The following is a 19,920-nucleotide window of genomic DNA, read 5'->3' on the forward strand; positions in this document are numbered from 1 at the left end:
GACCCCATGGACCAGAGCACACCAGGCACTCCTGTCTTCCACTGCCTCCCGCAGTTTGGTCAGACTCATGCTGGTAGCTTCGAGAACACTGTCCAGCCATCTCGTTCTCTGTCGTCCCCTTCTCCTTGTGCCCTCCATCTTTCCCAACATCAGGGTCTTTTCCAGGGAGTCTTCTCTTCTCATGAGGTGGCCAAAGTATTGGAGCCTCAGCTTCAGGATCTGTCCTTCCAGTGAGCACTCAGGGCTGATTTCCTTCAGAATGGATAGGTTTGATTTTCTTGCAGTCCATGGGACTCTCAAGAGTCTCCTCCAGCACCATAATTCAAAAGCATCCATTCTTTGGCGATCAGCCTTCTTTATGGTCCAGCTCTCACTTCCATACATCACTGCTGGGAAAACCATAGCTTTAACTATAGGAAGGCTGGTAGTTTTATCAAAAAGCTGAAGGCTGACCACTGCTCATTGTGCTCTTATCCCACTTTGGCCACTAGTAAACAGATTTTGTAGGTTTTATTCTTGTTTCAAAAGCCTGCAAAACCTGATTAACCAGAGGTAACAGCAGGGCAACAGAGAGATGAGTGTTTACTATGGGAAGCAATGCCTCTGCCAAATCACTTTGGTTCTGCCCCCCCCCCCCAAAACTATTGCCCATCTCTTGATTCTTTCATAAAGTATTGTCCAAAACACAGTAGTCATAAACAGTACTTTGAGTAAGGATGGGGGAGAAATCTGATTCAGTTTGCATTTAAAAGTAAAATTACCTAATTCACACTCCTGGAACAATATAGGAACTGAGCACAACACAACCCATCTTTCAAAATTCACCCTTCTCTGAATTTTGCAGTGCACTTTTCCAACTAGGTAATGTGTGCAGAACTGCACATAATAGGGTAAAGTGTGCAGATAAATGCATGTATCAGTGAAAATAACATATAAAGGACATTATATGGGGGGGGGGATGTGAAGTAGGTAGGTGTGGTTTGGGGGAAATGGCCTTGTGGGCCAAACTGGAACCCATGCAAGCCCAAATTTGGCTCATGGGCTGAGGTTCTCCCACATCTTAAAGTAATCAGTGCTTCCTATTATTAGACTTCAACTCCTTTCCTCTCTGGCCATTGGCCATGCTGACTTGAGTTGGAATTTAACATCAACTGGTCAACGGAAGTTTCTTCAGCCATGGACTAGATGGACCTTGCCCTTATCCACAGCCCAGCACCCAATGTTTTTATGTTCAGACTGGCTTCTACTTTTACCTCAGAAATCGACATATTACATCTTGAGAGTAATATGCAGGCAGGCTTTTGTCTCCCTTTTTATGGACCACTTAGAAAATAAGTGGCACTTTAAGTATCCATTAACTCTCGCTTAACTAATGCTAAATTGCATTTGGGCACCTATGGACACACTTGTGAAAGCCATATTAATACCAGATGAATTCATTAGGAGCGGGGCTATTACTTCCAGTGCTAAATGAATTCATAATGATGGGAAATCTGAAATAAAGTGTTACCAAAAAATAATCCGTAGCACGTTAAGTGTCCATTAAGTACAGGGAATTGACACTCGAAAGCCTGTGTAAAATACAAATGTAACCCACATGAATGAGAGTTGCATGATAGAGCTACTGAACATGATCCTTATCTTGGGAAAACAGGATAATTAAAACACAAGTCAGAAAGACCTTCTGTGAATAGCTTCCAAGTTGCAGCAAACTGAAGGAATCTGGGCTCCTTTGGGATTCTTATATAGCCCATGCTTGGTATGTCTGTGACTCTGGAGTTGGGAGTTGTCAAAGTGGAGACACACTTCTTGTTTTTCTGCCCTCTACCCTCCCTGAGTGTACCTATGCTGTAAAGGAAGTTAATTCCAGCATCATGCAGGGAGAGTTCTGGTTGAAGACTCCATATTTGAAAGAGACAAGAAACGTCCTTCTTCTTTTTGCCCTGACTCTGTTACCAACAGAATAGGGAACTGTGGCTATGTTGAGAGCTGGTGTGGTGCAGTACTTAGACCGTGGGTAGGCAAACTAAGGCTCAGGGGCCAGATCCGGCCCAATCGCCTTCTAAATCTGGCCCGCGGATGGTCTGGGAATCAGCGTGTTTTTACATGAGTAGAATGTGTCCTTTTATTTAAAATGCACCTCTGGGTTATTTGTGGGGCATAGGAATTCATTCTTTTCTCTCTCCAAAATATAGTCCAGCCCCCCACAAGGTCTGAGAGACAGTAGACCAGCCTCCTGCTGAAAATGTTTGCTGACCCCTGACTTAGACTAGGGCTTAGACCCCTTGTCAGACTAGGGCTGGCAAGACCTGAATTCAAATCCCCACTTGGTTACTTTGGAGTAGTCACCAACTATCAGCCCAATTCACAGGGTTGTTGTGAGGATAAAATGGATGGTGGTGGTAGAAAGGGCCACATACACACTTCTGTGATCTCATTGGAGGAAAGGTGGGATATGAATATTATATTCTTCTCACCCCCTGGCTCCCTTACAGTTTTGGCTTCTCTTCTTAATCTAGATTGCTAGGTACCATCTTTGTCACTTGAGTCAGAAAAGTCCGGCTCTAGAAAATGTCATAATTGTATTGAGGAGGAGGAGGAAATGTGTTTGTGTGTGTGCATTTTCAAAAGAGACTGTAGCAGAAACAAGTGATCAAGCTAGAGCAGATTTTACTAACTTTGTTAAGTTGTAGGCTGCATTATCTATCTATAAAAAGGTAAAGGTAAAGGACCCCTGACAGTTAAGTCCAGGCGCGAACGACTCTGGGGTTGCGGCGCTCATCTCACTTTTCTGGCCGAGGGAGCAGACATTTGTCTACAGACAGTTTTTCTGGGTCATGTGGCCAGCATGACTAAGCCGCTTCTGGCGAAACCAGAGCAGCACACGGAAATACTGTTTGCCTTCCTGCAGGAACAGTACCTATTCATCTTATTGCACTTTGTCATGCTTTTGAACTGCTAGGTTGGCAGGAGCTGGGACCAAGCAATGGGCGCTCACCCCGTTGTGGGGATTCGAACCGCCAACCTTCCGATCAGCAAGCCCTGGGTTTGGTGGTTTAGACCACAGCACCACCCGCATCCCTTATCTATCAATACCATGCATTTAAACTGGTTCAATATACACTCCCTCTTCCCAGTGAACCCTCTCCCCATACTAACTGGCCCAAACATTGATCCTGACCCTCACCCACAAGTAAGAGGATTGCAGAATATGCTTGTTATATATAATATATAGGAAGTTGCTTACCTGATAACATAGGGGTCACTTAGGTTTATTGTTCTGTAATCTGTTATCCATGTACATAAAGGAGAGAAGCTCTTAACCTCATATTTCATTTTAAAGTAATGATTAGTTTTGGCTAGCATCTACATTGGTTTTCTTGTGTTATAGCTACTTTGCGGCCAACATTTATGCGCATCTTGGTGAGGTAGCCCATGGGGGATGCTCTTACTTGTGTGCGGTGTGGGAATTGTTGAGGAGGGAAGTTCAGTTTTAAAAATGAGCATATTTGTCTTGTGCGAAAAGATGATTATGATTTATTTTTACTTAGGTGAGAACAAGCCCTAATTGGCTTTTCTATGCAGCAAGGACCACAAGCTTCATTTGTATATTTCCCAGACTGTGATTAACCCTAATATGTTAAATGGTAGGAATCACTGTTTTTATATACTATCTGAATAAGAATTACTAGCATACGGTTATTGGACAAGCAAATACCTCCTCTTTTACTATATCCAAGCATTTTCCTGCATGCCATGGAATTTCTTTCCTGCGTGAAATAAATGACTCATGCTATATCCACTGTATTTATTTATTTTAGACAGTGGTTTTGTCAACAAGTAGGGGAAGGCATTCATTCTGCAACCAGTGGAAAATGGAAACAAATGGGATCCATTTGGTTTACTTTCCATTTGTTATAAATTGAATGATGAGTAATGAATGGGTATCAGGTTCATTACCCCATTTGTACCCATTCAGAGGTGCTGACTTGGGCTACAGATTGTGGGTGCCCAGCAGCACAAGCATAACTCTCAGCCTCTGCCCGCCCCTTCTGCCCACTGCCTTGCCTCTGCTTGCTCTCCGGCACCGTGGTGGTGACTGGGCTGGGGCCTCTACCTCTGCCATGGGGCCTCTGTTAGAGGCAGCACCTATGTCATGCCTCCATGGTCATAAGAAGTAATGCTTCTGAATACCAGCTGCTTGAAAGTGCAGGAGGGAGGGGAGGATGCTCTTGTGCTCTGGTCTTGCTTGCAAGTTTCCCTCAAGCATCTGGGTGGCTACCATAAGTACAGGGTGCTGGGCTAGGTGGGCCATTGCCCTGATCTTATGTTCTTATTGATGCTGTCAAAGCTTTCCCCATATCATGGAAGAAGCAAAGATCACTAGTGTTGAAGCAATGATTCTTCAACATCAGCTTCGTTGGACTGGTCATGTTGGGTGGATGCCTGATTATTGACTTCCAAAGCAACTACTCTTTTCCGAACTTTAAAATGGAACGTGTAATGCTGTTGGTCAATGAAAGAGGTTTAAAGACTCTCTCAAGGCAAATCTTTTAAAAAATGTAGCATAAACACTGACAACTGGGAAACCTGCGAGCGCTCCAATAAGAGAACCAATAAGCACTCCGATAAGAGAACCAAAGGTGTCATGGACTTTGAAGATGCTCAAACTCAGGACGAAAAGGAGAAATGTGCTAAGAGGAAGGCACGCTTGGCAAACCCTCACTGTGATCAACTCCTGCCCTGGAATCTATGTTCCCACTGTGGAAGGACGTGTGGATCCAGAATTGGCCTTCACAGTCACTGATGGACTCATGGTTAAAACTGTGTTTATGGGAGACAATCTTACTTGGCTATGAGTGATCGCCAAAGGAAAGAAGAAGAAGAAGAAGAAGTGGTATCCAGGTACTTAGATATGTGTCTCAGGCTAACACATGAAAGGAACTGTGAGTTAAGGAGCAAAATATTGAATATAATTAAGATGTGATAGCAAGGTCTGTGGGTCCATTGACATTAATGTGCATAATGTAGTCATGTTCATCAATTTCAATGGGTCTGCTCTGAATATTATTATTTATTACATTTATTAGCTGCTTTTTCTTGCCAGGGCAACTCAAAGGGACTTACAAAAGCATCCTAGATGAATACCAACCTGTATCCCCCTGTCCTCCACCCCCATCTCTGTCAATGTGCTTAGGAGAGTATCTTTGGGTTGTCACCTACCGGTAACTTGCATATTGAGATGTAGCAATATTCTTGTTTGAGTGCAATCGTGGATTTGATTTAAGGTTAACGATCAAATGCATTCATCTGCCAACAAGGCATTTCTCTGTAACTTATTTCACTATTCAAGTTTTTGAAGAAGGGGGCGGGTTTGCAATGCTCATCATTCTTCAGGGGTTTCTTTGTGGTGTTGTAGGATGTGACAGATTCAATTACTTATGAAGCTGAAGTTTCTTAGGCTTTCCAATATGGGCTTAGCAACTGTAAATGAGAGACAGTGGAGAGTTGAAGGCTGTGCATGCCTATGCGCCTGTATATAGATGTGTGCGTGTGTCTATTGAATAGAATGCAGAAGTGTGATTTCTCCCAGATGTTAAAAGAAATCCCTGCTGCAGCTGAACAAAGGTGTATTCTGTCCAATATAATTTTTATTCTGAATCTTCGATATTGCAGCTGATGGCAGAAAATGTGCAGTAAAGCACGGGGGAGGCCACTGGGTAATATCCACTGTAAAGTGTTAATTGCCTATTGAGGCTGTAAACTACGTCAATACGCCTGGATCTGAGTTATTGACAGGCCTCCTATTTATTCCAGCCCCACAAAAGCTGGGCTCTTTAGAACTGGGCTCTAATCAGTCATGCTTTACTGATCCCACCAAGAAGCACCAGTCGATAAAGGCGCTTGCCATCTTAACCCTTTGAAGTTTGTAAAAATTACAAGCAGGATTGATAACATTGATTCGGAGAAAACCCTTTAGAAGCAGAGGCTCCTCAGGGGGAGTGGCATCAAGCTCAGACTCATAGGGAATGTTAGGGGTGCCCTGCAGTGAATATGGGTGGATGCCCTCTTGCTGGTTCAAGTGCAAATGGCTGATGGAGATAATAAAGTTGGGACCACAAGGCTTCAGTTGTTTGGAGTTGATTGCTTGTTGTGGATGTGGGGGAATCAGTTCAACAAGCACAAGCCACACACTTCCCCTAGGGCATTTGGTAGCTATTGATTTGCAGAAGGACACGGATACTGGGACTTTTGCCTCTCTGGAAGCCACATTTGCTAACTTCCAAATCAATCTTCAGAATCCATTAACATGGCTTATCGATAAGTTATCGTTTCCCCGTAACACACTTTACCGACTTTATTGTATTCTTGATGAGGGTTTTAATTTGGCAAAAGGTAGATTCCCGGACACTCTTATAGTGGCTGTTTAGGGGCAGGGAATGCAACTCCATAGAAGAATCAATGGCACCATCTGCTGGAGTGGTATTTGCTTGTGCTGTAAGCTTGGGGGACTGGATGACAGTTCTTATCCCTTTGTTAGGTAGGCTTGACTCAAATAGGCTTTCCCTTTGTTAGGTAGGCTTGCCCAAGGTCACCAAGGAAACTCCAGGCCTCCATCAAGGGCAGTCCCATGTAGAGTGCATTGCAGCAAGCCAAGTGGAAGGTCACTAGAGCATGGACAACTGAGGTTAGGCTCTACCAGTCCAAGAAGAGGCGTATCAGGAGAACCAGCCTAAACTGGACATAAACCCTCCTCGCTACAGAAGCCACTTGAAACGCCATTGACAAATTGAAACCCAGGAGAACCCCCATGCTACAAACTTGATCCTTCAGGAGTTCAGTGCCACTCAGAACAGGATGCACATGGGAACCACCCACCCAACAATCTTCTATTTTATCAGGACTTCAGCTTCTGTTTATTGGCCCCTATCCAGTTCATCACTGCTTCCAGAAGCTTGTCCAACACCTTCACAGCCTTTTCTGATGGAATGGGCAGATAGAGCTGTGTGTCATCAGCATACTGATGCTCCAACTTCCTGCCTGACAGATCCCATTGGTTTCATATAGATATTAAATGGCATAAGGGACAGAATGGACCCTTGCTGGACCCCACGGCCCCAAAGTCATGGAGCCAAATGACAATCTCCTAGTAGTACTTCCCAGCAGTATATAATGTGTTGTATATGAGGGGGAAGTGTGTATAAAAATGCATAAAGTAGTAAAATAACAAAACAATGACATTTTATCCAGAGGAAATCACTTGCAAAAATGTGTGCATTGCAGAAAACCACATACAAAAATGTGCATAACAGGACAAATCCACACTAAAATGAATTTTCATGATTTTTTTTTTTTTTTTTGCAAATTAACTTAAGACTAACCCCATCACCCCTTGCAAAACTGCAGTTGAGAGTTTCATCCACTCCTACCTTCTGTGCAACAAATACCTCTTCAAATTTAACTCCCCGTAACCATCTTTAATGCAGGAAACTTAATACTGCCGGAACGATTCACCTAATCTCCAAGAATAGTTTGTGTGCTACTCAGTGAAAAGCAATGACAAAGAGAGGGGAAGAAGTGTGATGGGTAAGAGGAAATAACAACCCCACATGATTAAATTGTGTGTGTGTGTGTGTGTGTGTTTGTGTATCATCTGGCACAAAAGGGACCATACATACAAAATACTCTGAGGAAGGTGTGTGGCTATATAGGTTGTTGCTTGGTATTCAGTTAATTTGGGCTTCGAGCTAAGAGGATACGCGTTAGCCTTTGTGGCATACTTCACACCTCTTATTGCTGATTGTGCAGCGAAATGCCTCTGAATAGATTTAGCATAAGGCCTGCAGACGTCATTAATGTGTTTTTTCTTCTTCTGTGGCCACATCCAATCTGAGGGAGCCAATAAAAAGAAACAAATTGAAAGCACGGGAAAGAAATCAGTAGAGAAAACCAGTGTCAGAAGTCAAATTGCATGTAAATTGCAGGCACAAGGGTAAGTCTGCGTGGAATTTGCAAGGTTGTCTTTTATTTGACGGGTGGGTGTGATGCCTGCCCCCTCCTCCTCTATTTCTACAGACTTCTTTGCATGTTTACAATCTCTTTGTGATGTGACCACTAGAGAGCAGGCTTAACCTGGTAACAAGAGCTAATTAACGCCTGGCCTCTTCCTTTCCTCTCAGCCCCTGCCATGCCTCTCCAAGCCCGCTCCACAGCCCCCTTCCTTTCCCTTCCCTTCCTGTCTCTTGCTTTAATATATAGGCAGAGGGGATTTCGGCGATTCTTAGCTCTGCCTCCAATGCTGTGCAGTCTTAGGCCTAATTAAAACGCCACAGACGGCCTGAACCCCACATTAAAATTTGATGAGGAATTGATCAGCCAAGCAAACAGGAAATTTAGCTTTGTGAGTGAAGGTAATGTTTGCTCAAATGTGTAATGAGTTCCATAGGGAATATTTATGGGGACCTCGGCGACGGCTCGAGCAGTTCCTTCCCTTGATTTTCATCATGCTCACCTGCCCTCTCCATGTTCAGAGCAGATGCATAAAGAAAAAACAACAACCCAAGATTGCCTTGGGGAGGGGCTTGCGGACCCTGAAGAGCCACTGGCTTCCTTTGCCGTAGAAAACCGCATCAGGCAGAACGATTTGAAATCAAACCGAACGGGGCAATTGGGCTTTGTCCCAGGGAGAAACGCAATGTGGATTTTGCACAACATAATTATCCAGGAAGATTCATAGCAGAATCTGTAGGCTAGAACAGGGCTGATGAACAGGATCTGACCAGCAGGGTCATTCCTGACTTTCCCCTCACCCCCACTTGCCATTTTGACAGGTGGGCCATACCCCATGCCTTTCACAATGATATCAGGCAACCCAAAGTAAAAAAAATAAAAATATATACCTGCAGAGGAACATTCTTTACATCATTGCCTCAAACTGAAGCTGGCGATGTAAAGGAATATTTGTACTTACAGAATGCCCTGACACCAGGTGTGAGGTAGGTGGGAATAGTCTGCAGAAGGCAGTCTTGCAGGTGAAATTGGGACCTGTGCCAGGTTGGGAGCTCCTAACCTTTTGTGATCCAGGGGCACACTTGGAAATCTAAGAAACAGTTGTGGGCACCACAAAATATCAAATATTAATTTTAAAGAAGCCAAACAGGCCCATTGCAATACAAGAGGCTTGGAAAGTAACATGCCTTTCAGAAGCTGTTGGACAGTGGTCAGGAATGGTGGGATTTGGAATCCAGTCCCATCTGAAGGGTCACAGATTACCCCATCCTTGTTAATATGCTTACTGATTGGTGGATAGAATAGAGAAAGGAATAATCATGCTGTTGTTTGGCCCTATTAAGGGCAGGTGTGTGTTCTAACACTTGAGCAGCAGAAGCATCCAGCCTAGTAAAATTATATGTCGCCTATCTGACTGGGTTGTGCCAGATACTGTGGGCGGCTTTCAGCAAGTTACTGTATAAAACATTAAAACACCATACATTATAAACTTCCCTATATAGGGCTGTCTTCAGATGTTTTCTAGAAGTCAGATAGTTATTTCATTGACATTTAATGGAATGGCATTCTACAGGCCAGGCACGACTACTGAGAAGGCCTTCTAAGGACAGCATAAAAGCAAAACCTGAGTTCCACTATAACCAGCAACCTCTCCATCGATGCTGAGCTGGACAAGCCTATTGGCAAGGCAGCTACAGCGATGGCTTGCTTCTCTGAAAGTGTATGAGAGAATGTGATGCTAGCAACCAATGCCAAGATTTTGGGCATCACATGGCAGGACAGAGTTTCAAAGAAAGTTGGGCACTCTCAAGCCCATAGTCCCAGCATTTTTGCACTCCTGTCTCAGTCATGTCTACTCTGGCTTGGTTGTGTACACAGAATGGAAGGTGGAAGAATCCCCAAGGATGTGCCCTACGGGGAGCTGGCTTTGGGCACCAGGCCCTTTGGCAGACCAACTCTGCATTACAATGATATCTGCAAACATGACATGAAAGCTGGCAGCATCAATCCCACTGTGTGGGAATCCCTTGAAGAGGACTCCAGTGCCTGAAGACAGACAGTCAGGTTGTGCATCCATAGCAGTGACCAAAGGAGGAATGACCGCTAGGAGGAGTGCAGAGAGAAGAAACATCATGGTGCATTTACAGCAGCACAACCAGACACCTTCACCTGCCCCAGCTGCAAGAAAAGATGTCTCTCCTGTATTGGTCTCCACAACCACAGCAGGCCCTGTAACTCTCCAACAGTTTGACCACCCCCAAAGGCACAATCCTCTATTGTCTCTCGAGACAGACAGATGCCAACAACAATGTGATGTGGTTAGCCATTGCTCTGCAGAAGTACAGTTGTACCTTGGTTCTTGAACTTAATCCATTCCGGGAGTCCATTCAACTCCCGAAACCATTTGAAAACCAAGGTGTGGCTTCCAATTGGCTGCAGGAGCTTCCTGCACTCAAGCGGAAGCTGTGTTGGATGTTGGGCTTCCGAAAAACGCTCGCAAACCGTAACACTTCCGCGTTTCTGGTGTTCGGGAGCCAATTTGTTCAGCAACTAAGCTGTTTGAGAACCAAGGTGCAACAGTATTAGGCTTACATATGAGCTTCCAGACTTGGTTGCCTCATGAAAGGGGAGTGCTCAGCTTACAAAAGCATTAGAAAAAGTGTGTGTTGCTTGTGTCCATCTGCATTGTGGTCATTTTCCCAGGGGCACCACAGAAGTATAACACTAGCACTCCCTGGAGGGAGATATGACAAATGAGTAACAACTGCACATTTATTGCACATGGAATGATTTTGTAGGTACTCAGGCTATAAATGAATAGTCTCTCTATCGTGCTGGAGTTCCTTTGACATTTTCATTTTGGCATAATTATCCAATGTAAAAGCGGCCTATTTTTTTTTCTGAGCTGGAAAACAAAACAAAAAACCTGAGAACCAATACTGTGCGAAGTGTTATCCAAGCAGAAAGGCAAGAGCTGGGTATGTGTTGCATCCAGTGTTTGAAGCCTGGAAACACTGGCACGTGGCACATTTTAAAATCGGTTCATAATAGTTCCTATAAGGCTCTGCGGTCTTGATAGGCTGAAAAAGCATTAGACAACCAAACATAGCAACTGAGCTTTGTGAGATAGGGAAGTGTTAATTATCTCCATTTTATAGATGAACACGTTTAAACCTTCTGGAAATTTTCTTCTTCACTTGCATGCTCATTTAATCCAACTGGCAAAGGGGAAAATGTTGTCATTCAGTAATCTTGCCTCCTGCTCCTTTCTCCTTGTTCTGCCCCTTTCCCTGTGAAATGCAACATTGTCTATAAAATATCACCAGCTGACACGTTTTAATTTTGAAATTCCAAAAGATTAGGGCAATACCTTTTGGGGGCCAACCAAAATGTCGTGTTAGTGTGTGCAAGCGTTCAAAGGGCCTCAGAACTCCACAAGGGACTATAGTCAGATTATAAAGTGCATAACCAGTTCTGCAAACATGATAATATAAATCCACTCCCCTTCCCAGTGGGGAGGAGTTGCGGTGGACCACGTGGCCATCCACTCCCCTCCTGGAGGTCCCCGGCCATGTCATTGTTCCAGCCAGCCAATCTGCTGGCTCGGGGGGGGGGGGCATGGCCATGCCCCATTTAAACCGTGGCGACTGGGCTCTATACTGTGAAGATGGCCTATTTCATGGCAATGGCAAATATCTTTCCGATTGGGGAAACAATGTTTGGTTGGCCAGTATTGCAGAAGGCATAAAATATTGGTTGCAGGTGTGAGGGTATTTGGTGGTGAGCTTTGGGCTCGAGTGGTGGTTAGGCATTGGTTGATCTTGTGATGCGGGAGGGGAGGTGTGGCCATCACCTGCCTTTCCAAGTTTCAGGGTATTCCGTTAAAGGAATCCGGGGGTGTGAATCTCATCCGAAGCCCAGGACAGGGCTAGGGCCATGCCACGACCCCTCCGGGAACCCAGGGGGTGCTCAAGTTGGTTTGCATTGACGGAGCTCCCCCTACTGGTGGTTGACCCTTACAGGACTCTCTATGTGACGGGCAGGAGTCAGATATAGTTGGGCCAATTCCAATGCCTAACCAATACCGCTCACATTCTGTAACCAACAAAGTTGTGGCCTAAATATGCCCAATAACCATTAACCCAATATGTGTGTCCTTGTGTCTTATTCATCAATGGGGGGTGGTGGCTATGGGGTCTCGACATGCAATCACATTAATTAAAACACACAGTCAAACAATCCTATTAAAACATTAGAAATATAAATATCCACAATGAATAGCTGTTAAAAAAACCAACAACCCAAGGTGGGGTTGGAGGGGGCTGGTGGTGTTAATCAAGACATTCATGCCTATGTTGGTACGTTTTAAGATAGCATATGATGACTTGTGAGGGGAGTTGGAAGCAGTGGTATTGCACTAGTCAGAACAGGGATGGGTCAAGGCAGTGGTGAATTTGAGAGAGCTCTGGGGAGGAGGGAGGCCCAGCAGGTGCATGTGAACCTGTTGGACTGCAGCCACCAGCCCAGAGATCATTCACTGCTGTCCTGCTTAGTCCTGCCCCATCCTGACAAGTGCAGTGGCACCACCAGGAGATGCCACTGACTCTGCCCACCCCCCTCACAAACCATCACTAAGTTTTATGTATGTTGTACCATGAATAAACACATCAAGTCTGAACCCTCCATTTTAGGAGTACACGGAAAAATGTCTAGTGTGAATTTTTCAAGACCTACATTCTTCTTCGGCGATCCCTCATAGCCGAGTAAGATTGTCTTCCATGAACAGTGAGTCTGTGGAGGCCAATTCTGGATCCACACGTCCTTCCACAGTGGGGACATAGGTTTCTGGGTGGGAGATGATCACCGTGAGGGTTTGCCAAATGTGCCTTCCTCTTAGCACGTTTTCCCCTTTCATCCTGAGTCTTCAAAGTCTAGGACACCTTTGGTAAAGGCTGTGCTCCAACTGGAGAATTGTAATTGTTATATGTTCTCCATATTACAGCTTTATTTGTCAGCGAGCTGTGATTCGCTGCTCTTTCTTCTGAGCATAATCAGTAGCATACATTAGATGGGCAGGTGTTTGTGTGAAATGGTCCTTTCTTCCTGTGCACGGTTGAGAATAGTTTGTATTTAAACAGCTTCTTGGCAATGGAAATTCTGTGACTCAGACATTGCTGTGGTCTCACAACACTGTAATTGTCATAAGCGTGTACTCTGCATTTAAGGCATGCCTCTCATGCATTGCACTGCTTTCACTGTCTGTACGAAAACCTTCAGACTGGTGATTAACTCAGTAAACTCTGCCTCTAGCCCAAGGACCTGTGAAAAAAGGGTATTTTTCTTAAAATGTGAATGCAATGTGATCTAAGCACTAAAAAGTCACAGCACCAATAGTTAACTCTAAGAACATTTAATGATAGGCCACAGAAGATCAGCCTACAGGCAGTTTCTGTCATTACTCCTCTGCAGTGTTGCTGTCTAAATTAATAAACTTTTCATGCACCAAATTTCAATTAACAGGGAGCATATCTTTCAGATTTGAAATCAAATCAGGCATAGGCACGTAACAGCTCTGAGGCTGTAGTTAAGAGAGCACAATCTTTACGATGTCATATGGTTCTCTTATAGCCTAGCTTTGCTCCCAAATAAGTATCAATATGTATCTGCAGGGGCATGGTTGGGGTTGCTCCACCCCCAACATGAACCCTGAATCTCCCCAAGTGCCCCAAGTATTTCTGGGTGGGCAACGAATTTGGGGAAAATTGAACTGGGAATGAACTGAGTGGTATTCTGGGTGGTATACTGATTTGAGGGATACATTCATTTCAGAAGACATCCATACAGGATAAGTGGGAGGTAGTGAAGGGAGGTAATAGAAGGGAACTTGGATTGGTTTGGAGCAGGATCTCGTAGGAAGTTAATTGGGGGTAAATGAATGGAAGAGAAATGGATGGGGTGATGTAGGGTGTGCTGCAAATTAGCTGATGGGTCTGGGGAGGTTAGTTGATGTGTCTTTTGTGGCATTTATAAATCTAAATTTCCATCCACACATTTAAATTAACATATGCAATTTTTACATAATTTTGTATCTGGGGGGGGGGGGGCCCTGCCCCAAATCATTAAATGTTTTAGTAATGCTGGTTTCTCTCTTATGCGTGAGAGAAACACACACCTACCGCATTAAAGCAACCATCTTTTGCATTCTTATTTGGGATCAATAGCTAGGTTATAAGAGATTCATGGAAAGTAGCTTGATGCTACGGTATATATGTAAACAGATGAGGTTGATTTTGGAGCCTGTACAGAGGGGCGCAAATTCAGTTCAGGCAAATTCCAGGAAAAGTTGTTGAATTTCAGTGTCCAGACCTTGTCCAAGATTTACGTGAGACCAGACCTAGGAGGAACGTGGCACCTGGACAACCTATGATAGCTGATAAAGAGCTATAAGTTGTTTATCCACCCGTTGTTAGCAGGAATGGGGAAGCTGTCAGGTGATGTCAGTATTAAAAACACCAATAAGGGGCTAAACTCTGCTGTAAGAGATGCTACCTGGATAACCCAAGCTCTAGGTCAAAATATGCCAGAGACAAGAGCAGAGGTTATTCAGCATTGCCAGCAAGTCGAAATTCCACAACCAGCTCCTTCTGGCAATAATGGTGATCATAAATGTTGCTTAGCACAAAGAACCTTCAGCTGTCTTGGAAGGACTCTTTACTCTGAAGGTCTCCAGAGCCCATTCTTCCAGGATAGCTCTTTAAGGGAGTCCTTCAGTATCCCAAGAAGGGCTTTTTATGAGTTGTCTGTCATTGCTTCAGATTCATTCCTGACATGAAGCCACAAGGGCCCCATTCATAAAGGATTTGTACATCATCACAGTATATGTCCTCTGTTCTTTTCGACATTTCCAGGTGGCAATAAACTTGTGCTACCAACCCCCCCCCCCCCACCATTCTGTCTTTCTAACCAATTTGTAACTTTCTTAGGTCGAAGACCTCATTTACCTCCATCCCGGATGTAAACTGTCTACAAAGAGAGTGTGAAGGGAAGATACAGATAATAGAAGATCTGGCCCATTCATAGAACCAGAGCCCTCTCTAAAGCTTTTTAGATTACAATAGAAAGGTTAAAATAGAAGAAAAAGAAGAAGGCCAGTTCATAAGCTATGGGTTCAAGGTCTAGCCACTTGCTTCTAATGTAGGCTTAAACTGTAAACAAGCTGAGATTTCACACATCACTGAAAACTTTCATTAAGCAGAAGTAGAACCTTGAGATAACAGCTTCTTTGTATCTTACCAGTGGTCCATTTAATCCAATACAGTCTTTAGCAGTAGTCAACAAGATGCTTTTTTGAAACCTGCAAACAAAAGGAGATAAATGAAGTTCCATGTTACCTTTCATGGCTAATAGCCATTGAGAAGTCTATCTTTTATTCAGTTTCCTTAAAAAAAGAAAAGAAAAGCTAATGGTTATCACTACATATTGTATCAACAAATTCCACACATTTATTACAGACTCCATGAAGACGTATTTCCATTTGTTTGCGCTCAGTATCAATCAGTTTTATTGAAGGGTCCTGAGTTCTGATGATGTGGTATTTGAGAGAGAGAGAGAAAGAGAGACTAATTGTGTGTGTGCATGCACACACATGTACACAGAAATGGAAAATGACTTTAAATGTGGATAGTGCTGTAAAGGAAGCATGAATACCTTGTAGGAATGGGCCAAGCTGCCAATTTCAGTTTCTCATTTTCCAATCTCAAATTCAGTTCTCCACATTTCTACAACAGTGTGATTTTTTTTAAGTTCTCATGAAAATTCAGCAGCATTTTCATGTGAATTTCTCCTAAGACACACATTTTTGTTTGCAGTTTTGCCTAAGATAAACTTTCTCCCTTATATAATGCATTTTTTGTCTGTTATTTCTACTAATATATGCATTTTTATGCACACTTTATTTAGCACATGCATTTTTGCACACATTGCTTGGCTGGAGAACTACGCTGCAAAATTTGGAGAAGTGTGAATTTTGAAAGATAGAGTCAGTTCATGTATTGTTTCAGAAACTTCAGATAAGGTAAGTTCACCTTTCAGTGCAAACTGGGTCAAATTTCTCTCCCATCTCTAGTGCCTTGTAGTTCAGGTTAATGCAATATATTAATCTTGCCTGGAATTAGGACGTTCAAGAGCCACCAGTAGTGATATTAGCTCACAATGTGCAGAAAAGGATGGGCATCTACCTGCAATAAGATATTGGTATTGGTGATTAATCCTTTGAGGGGGGACAAGGCATTTTCAGGCATTGGTCTGAACACATGAATGCTCAAAGTATAGATGGGAGCAGGAGTGTGCATGCAAGCCTCTCCCCTAGTGTCCTCATGTTCATCCCCCTACCCTGCTGTCTCTCATACATAACCTTCCCATGTTTTACAGGGAAGCTCTGCATGTGACTTCTACTCGCATTCATGCAAACATGGTAAAAGCCCCACACAGACCTTCCCTATGCAACATAGTAATAATAATAATAATAATAATAATAATAATAATAATAATAATTTATTATTTGTACCCCACCCATCTGGTTGGGTTTCCCCAGCCACTCTGGGTGGCTTCCAACAAAGATTAAAAATGCATTAAAATGCCGGACATTAAAAACTTCCCTGAACAGGGCTGCCTTCAGATGTCTTCTGAATGTCAGGTAGTTGTTTATCTCTTTGACATCTGATGGGAGGGTGTTCCACAGGGCAGACACCACTACCAAGAACGCCCTCTGCCTGGTTCCCTGTAGCTTTGCTTCTCGCAGTGAGGGAAACGCCAGAAGGCCCTCGGCGCTGGACCTTAGTGTCCGGGCAGAACGATGGGGGTGGAGATGCTCCTTCAGGTATACTGGGCTGAAGAGGGTCAGGGACTGGCCAGGCATGAAGGATGCACATGAGAATGTTGGGGCAGGGCTTGCAGTTGCGCCTCTGCTACCAACTACACTTTGAGCATTCATGTGTCTAACCTGAATGCGCCCACGGAGAAGCAGGAAAACAGGACACATGGCCACTTCTGCTTCCTGGTTACTCTGCAACAGAATCATGTCCAAAGCTGGTCAGACACAGTAGTCTCTAACTAAACAGATAGGCTAGCGCAATGACTTGAAACTACACAATATACTTTCCAACCCTCTCCTGTCCCTGTGCACACCAAGCCCCTCTTCAATCTGTTCCAGAAAGTTGGAGGAATTCCTGGAGCAGATTTGGGGGGTGTTGGGGGGCTCAGGGAGAGGGCAGCTTTTGCGCAAGTAAAACTTATTGTGCTAGCATAACTGTTTAGTTAGACACTGACTGTTGAGATTAATATTTCCCAATTCACTCTCTCCATACACCATTCGTAATTTTGCTGGTCACCTGACTGGTTTCCCATGGGGGCATTTTGAGCTGACTTTGAAAATCAGAAATATCTGGGGTGTTTATGGACTACCCATTGCAGATGACCTCTGGAGATGACTCTGAGTCTTGGAATACAGAAGTTTTTGCATTGACACCTCCCGAGTTCCAAAACAACAAATTAGAAAGGGAAGGTTCAATCTGCTTGTCAAAACAAGAGAATTAAACAAGAGATGGCATTTTGCCTCTAGGGCCTTCCTTAGGCTACAGAGGAACAGGATGTCATTGAGTTTGGCTGTGTCCTAGTTTCTCCGTGGCCTGAGGAAGACCCCCAAGGCTGAAACATTATTTCTAATTGTTCTACAAATGACCTTTTTTTCTCCTCTCTTGCTCCAGATGCCACTGATATTGGCATGTACGTGTTCCTTTGTGCTCACTTCATTCTGGCAGGGCCCTGAACTAAAAAGTACCTTACTACATTCTTTAAAAAGTCTAGTCCTTGGATTTCAAAAGCATTTTATCTGGCCTTTCCCCTGTTTTCTTAGGGTGGGCATATGGCAGAAGAGAGATACTAAGAAATGTCCCTGGCTTTGAAGTAATTGCTACATATATAGCCCAAAACTCTTGTAACAAAACTTTTCACAGAGAGAGACGCCTACCACACAGTTTTCTCCCAGTATGAGAGGATTCCCTCCATCCTAATCCATTTATGGTGAGTTCCATGAGGAATTGGGCTTAGCAAAGAGGCGATCACACATTTAGCTCTCCGACCATCATGGTGAACCATGTGGGATGAGATGAAAGGAACCTGGATGGTTCTAGTATAGGCAGAAGAGCAGCATTAGCAGGCAGTAGCTGGAGAAAATAAAAAGAAGAGGAAATCTCAGTAATAAGGATGCTGCCTAGACATTGGACCTGGATAGCTCATCTGGTAGAGCAGAAGACTCTTAATCTCAGGGTCGTAGGTTTGACCCCCACATTGGGCAAAATATTTGCAAGGGGTTGGATTAGATAACAGATGTGGACCCTTCCAACTCTACAATTCTATGATTCTAAGGCAGGACCCAAGCATGATAGGGAAAATGTTTATGCTTTACCAAGGCTTGGGAATCCAATGGGCCTGCTGTCAGCTAGAATACAAGCCAATTGCCACTAGGGGGGAAAAGTGAGGTGAAAATGTAGGTTATGCTTCTTATGCAGAGTTGCTTCCCTGTATCTGTACGAGGTATCCTTATCCTGTCAGATCTTTTGATTTCACTTCAACCGATCAGAAGCAATGCTGAAATAGAAGAAGCAACATTCTGAGCTGTGAGTTGCTGGCCCAGGCTGTCCTCTACAAAAGAGAGGAGGAGATAGAAAGAGAGGATGGGGGAAGGAAGGATAGTCTACAAAAACGCAACAGAATAAGGTGACAGAACAGACTATACTTGCAACTTCAGATTACAGGAGTTGCACACCAATGGCTTCCACATCTGCTGTGTCAGGAAGGTTGCAGGCTTCTTATCTCCTTCCCTCCTACTCTCTATCAAGGCAATATTGTTTCTATAGAAAATAAAAAAAACTGAGGTAAGCAACGGTAAGTGAAGATTTTTTATTTGTAACCTGCCCTCCCCGGCCGAGGCCGGGCTCAGAGCGGCTAACATCATAAAAACAACACAATATGCATAAAACCAGACATCAATTAATTAAAATACAACTTAAAATTAATTCAGACAAGTTAAAATCTGGGCAGGTGGCAATTATCAGGTTGGAGTTGAGAGTGGTTAATACTTGCCAGGACCAACTGTTTCCACTGATCATACAAGGACCTGTGAGTGGGTTTGTGGAGGATACATCACTCAGACTGATGATAGACCCTCAACAGCTGTAGAAACTGGTCAGAGTGTACCATGGGTTTCATATAAATGGAGTTACAAATCCTTTCATTGCTTGATTTGGAATATTTTGGAATAAAGAAGATTTATGTTGAATCACAAACCAACTATTTTGCTGCATGACTGACCCTTAACGTGGCATACATTTTTTTAAAATATGAAAACTTGAATAACTTCAGCAGTGAGAAAGTCACTTATTTATTAGGAACAGACATACTTTAAAAATAAAATAAAAAACCCAATCCTTTGGCAATGGAAAAAGCTGTATTTGGATGAAGGATTGATGTGTTTGAATTTCAGTCAATCAGAACCTCCCTCACCCTTTTCTAAATTTCTAGAGAGTAGTTTATAATTGTTTTGACTGTATTTATGTAAAATCATTTCCCAGATAATTTTGGTTGATAATTGTTGGCTCTAAGCCGTGCTTATCAGCAGCCCTGCAAAGTTCTACATTTCCAGTGATTAGATTTACAATTAGGAATATTTTTCAGGAAAACCACAGTTCTGAAGAAAAAAATTCTTGATCTGGCTTTCCCTACCATCCCTTGCTGTCCAAGTGCTGCTATACTTTTAGGATACAACAATATGCCCAGCTAATTCCTTCTATGCCCACCGATTTGTTTCTTGCCTTATTCTGAAGTGTCAGAGCAGAGAAGCTGTAGGGGTCC

At 43.6% G+C, this 19,920-nt stretch overlaps 1 long non-coding RNA gene across 1 annotated transcript; it reads right to left on the reverse strand.

Moving 5' to 3' along the window:
- Positions 1 to 11,123: 11,123 nt before the first annotated feature.
- Positions 11,124 to 15,358, reverse strand: LOC144327696 (uncharacterized). Its single transcript, XR_013392776.1, has 2 exons — positions 15,304 to 15,358; positions 11,124 to 11,300 (listed from the first exon to the last, which is right to left on the reverse strand). It is a non-coding gene; the product is annotated as an uncharacterized LOC144327696 (long non-coding RNA).
- Between the last annotated feature and the right edge of the window lie 4,562 nt (positions 15,359 to 19,920).

This window comes from Podarcis muralis, chromosome 5, assembly GCF_964188315.1.
Source record: "Podarcis muralis chromosome 5, rPodMur119.hap1.1, whole genome shotgun sequence".
Lineage (NCBI taxonomy): Eukaryota > Metazoa > Chordata > Lepidosauria > Squamata > Lacertidae > Podarcis > Podarcis muralis.